This window comes from Branchiostoma belcheri, unplaced genomic scaffold, assembly GCF_001625305.1.
Source record: "Branchiostoma belcheri isolate BF01 breed outbred unplaced genomic scaffold, Haploidv18h27 scaffold44, whole genome shotgun sequence".
NCBI classification, from domain to species: Eukaryota; Metazoa; Chordata; class Leptocardii; order Amphioxiformes; family Branchiostomatidae; genus Branchiostoma; species Branchiostoma belcheri.
In genome coordinates this window covers 1,937,203-1,941,289 of record NW_017804065.1, presented here as the reverse complement: position 1 = coordinate 1,941,289, position 4,087 = coordinate 1,937,203, and positions in this window count along the sequence as shown.

Sequence of the window (4,087 nt, the reverse complement as noted above, 5' to 3'; positions counted from 1 at the left end):
TAATAATAATTAAGAGTTCCCCTCGAGTTCACAGTTTAAAACATATTGCTGAGGACAGGAAATGTTGCTTTGGTACTTATCTCATCAGCAGAAGTGTATGTAAGTAGTAAGAATATTTCTTTGTCAGATGCATATCATTAAGGCAAGTTGTCACTTGAAAGTTAAAGAATGGCTAAATGTCCATTGAAGGTTGTCCTCATGCACAAATTTTCTGTGGAAAAAATTTCATTTTATCAGGCCATCCTTATTCTACAGTTGTATTGATATAAAAGTTAAAAAAATCAACAAATGCATGGATAAAGGAAAATGATTCTGTACACTCTACTAGTACTTTGATTGTCGAAATGAACATTTAGGACATGTATTAGAAAAAATGCATGGCTAAACATAATTGCTTGCCCAGTGTGTAGCATTGCCAGATTTTTTCTTGATTAAAGTGTTTTGGGAGGATGGCATGGACATACCTGTAATGACAAAGTACAGGTGCAAGGTTGATGAAATATTCATTTTCTACTCCAGGATAGAACCTTTGGCTCATCTATTACCCTGCTGCCATCCATGTCAAAATAGAAACATATTCCATTTCAAATTGGTAGAAGCATGGAGGTTAAAACAGATAATTATTGAGTATAAATTGCCATCGCACCATGGCAACTCTGACCAGTATTCACGAAAAGAAGATTTGGGCTTGCTGACAACAAGAACACATCTGTGTCCTAGAAGCTGTAGTTCCTTTTGTCGCCCTATTCCTAATTGACGGTAGTTTTGTTTATGCAGCATGCCCAGTCAACAACTCAGGTAAACAGCTTGTTGAACTAAAAGAAAGGACATTTGTTCACATGCCTGGCAGATGTTGGGTCTGGTAAGCTACTAGTAATCCCAAGTATGGTATGTTCCATATGAGAACTTTAACAGAATTTGAGAAATGTTTTTAAAAGAAAAGGGAGAGTCAATGACAGAGGATGGATGATAGAATGATGCTTTTACTGCCCCTCCGTCCGCTCGGCATACAATGTCGTTGAATGGCTTCTAAACCTGCCAGTATCGCGGCCTGTGAGATTTCGAGGGTTTGTAATCTACTCACTGCTGAGATTAAGGGCGGGTGGAGAATTCCATAGTCATGTAGCTTAGAAGCCAACATCATGTTGGACATTGATGTATGGTTTGTAACTCCACAGTTGGAATGTAACAGGCTGGTTCCAAAGTGCCAGATGATGCGAATCAGCAGTTCTGGCATCTGCTGGCATGCTCTGCATTTGTAGCACTTTGCTGCTGAAATTCTGGCTTAAATTGCAGTTGTTATGTAGAATGCTGTATTGCCAGGGACACTTGTTTTTACTGTGTGTAGTTATCACAAGGGGTCCTGGTGGAATTTTTTGTGTTTTTGACGAGATCAAGTATTTTGCTTAGCAGTAATCAGAGAATGACACAAACATACAGCCATCTAACTTAACACAGTCTTATACTTTAACGTTCCTTCTAACTTTTGGTCATCCAGTTTCTTACTTTCTTCTAGTCATCCTTTCTGCTTTTCACTCTTTTGTTTGGATAGTAGAACTGGTTTAAGATTGTGTTCAACATTGATCATTTAAACATTGCTACATAGAAAAGTCTAACAGTTAGACTTAGACATATATGTTATGTTTCTATTGAACGTGCTAAAGGAAAAGCAAATGATACTGACACATCCAATTTGTACTTTATCATGTTGGAGTTGATGTAAAGAATAATTGAAGGACAGGGTATGAACTGTGCTGCAGGAGAGGCTGAGCTGTGAAATTAGTTGTCAGAAGATTATAGATATGTATGGGACAGGAGGGAGAGAGGGGTAGAAAAAGGTTAGCTCTCAAATCAAATGACCGATGATGCTTCACTTCTAGTTATCCCTGACTAGGTAGCTGTTCTATACAATACTAAGCAATACCCCTCGCGGGGTCTAATGCTTAGGGAAGTGGTCGTACCCCAGCGTGACCGGTGGTGGTGGTGAGGAAAAAAAAATAACAACAAACAAATAGTAACAAAAACAGGTGCAAAAACTATGTACAAAAGTCATGGCTGGGGATTGGCCACATTCCTACAGCTGGGTACAGCTAGGGAAGCCATAATGACTGGCTACCCCAGCTTTGAAATGTTCAACTGACTTAGCCATTACCAGATGGGCAGGTAAGGCGTTCCATTCGATCACTGTTCGTGGGAAAAAGCTGCCTCTAAAAGTCTCTGTTCTACAGTGTAGTGTGTTGAAACGTAGCTGGTGCCCTCTGGTTGGGTTTGTGTTTCTTGTAAGAATGTGGTGTAAAGGAATGGATATAAGATTGTTGACTGCTTTGTAGAGAAGGCATAGACGCTGTTGTTGTCTCCGTTGCTGGAGCGTTGGCCAACCAAGTGAGTTTTGTATGGCAGTAATGCTGCTTGAGTGTTTGTAGTTACCTGACACAAATCTTGCGGCTCGTTTTTGCACTGACTCTAGCTTATCAATTAGACTGTTGGTGTGGGCGTGTATCTGTTTGTGTGGGTCCCATACTGATGAAGCATATTCAAGTTTGGGTCGTATTAGTGATGTGTAGGCTCTGGCTCTTACCTGCTTACTTGCCCCCCTTAGATTGCGTCTGACGAACCCCAAGGTGCTGCTAGCTTTCGCAGTAATGTCATTGATGTGTGCCTTCCACCTGAGGTTGTGGCTGAGTATGACACCTAGGTAGGGATGCTGATTGTTGTGGTTTAGCGGTTCATTGAACATAAAATAGAGATGAGCAGGTGATCTACTGGGCTTGTGGATGTGGAGAATAGAGCATTTATTTACATTAAACCGGAGCTGCCAATCTTGTGACCATTTACAGAGTTGGTCCAGATCTTTTTGGAGAATTTCCTGGTCTTGACTACAGCTGTATGGTGTCCTGTCTGTTATCAGTAGGTGGGAACTGTGTAAAATAAAAATGCTCTACAGAAAATTCTGGTGATGTAGATAGCACTGGACAGCACATACAAATATCCAACATATGGACGCTGAGGGAGATAAATGCCTAAATAAAGTCTATGTACTACATGTACAAGTCTGTATCTACAATGTACCTACTTCAGGGTGTAGGAGTATTATTTTGGCTCAGGGCTTGATAAACAGCACTTAAATAACTAAGGTTTGAAGTCTTTTATCTCTGCGATGATGTTAATTAAAAGCTATCGGACTTTTTTTTTAAAAAGGCAGGTATGAAAAACAATCACTCACATGCATAAGTTAGAAAAATAAGTCCTAATCACTCATATTGTCTGCATGCCTGGGGATTAAAATACATATAGTACACAATCATGTATTATCATGCTGACAACAAAAGTATTACACTATACACAAGTTTTGTATAAGCAAGACACACCTGAGATCAAAATGCACAACATATAATGGAGTAATGTACAAGATTTGATTCAGATTCAGAAGTGGGGTTGCCTCAAAAAATTTATAAAAAGCACAAGTCACCAACCCCCTTTCAACATTTGAGTTGTCTAACCATTATGTTATCCCCTCAATTGTGCCTCACCTCTTTGTACTCCATAAGGACTAAGTAAGAGGATTTGACAATAAGAAACATGTCTTAGACAGACAGAGACAAAGGCTTCCCATGAGTGGTGTTCCCTTCTCAGAGGCATCAGGTGGAAAATGGAGGGAAAGCCACGTGAAGTCTTGGCTAGCTTGTTGTGACATTCGACCCCTGTGATCGCCTGGGCAGGTCTACCTGGTCTGTGCACCATAGATAGGTGAAATCCCTGGGGGATTTGTTTCCATGGCAACCAGGGCGGCTCAGTCTCAGAGGAGTGTGGCCCCTTTCTTTCAACACTGAAATCAATTTGGGACGACAATCAAACCATTCTGCACGGCTGTAGGTAACATGGTAGTTTTTATAAAACCCAAATAATCAATATCAGTTAAAGATTGAACTGGATCCATATTTTTCTGTTTGTTTACAGTCAAATTTTGTAGTTGTAGCATTGTGCAGTGCTTGACAATACATTTTGTGTGTGCTTTATGATATCCCAAACAAACACCATTGTCCCTTCACCCCCTGAACATTCCTAAGTAGACTGTCCCATTCCAAGG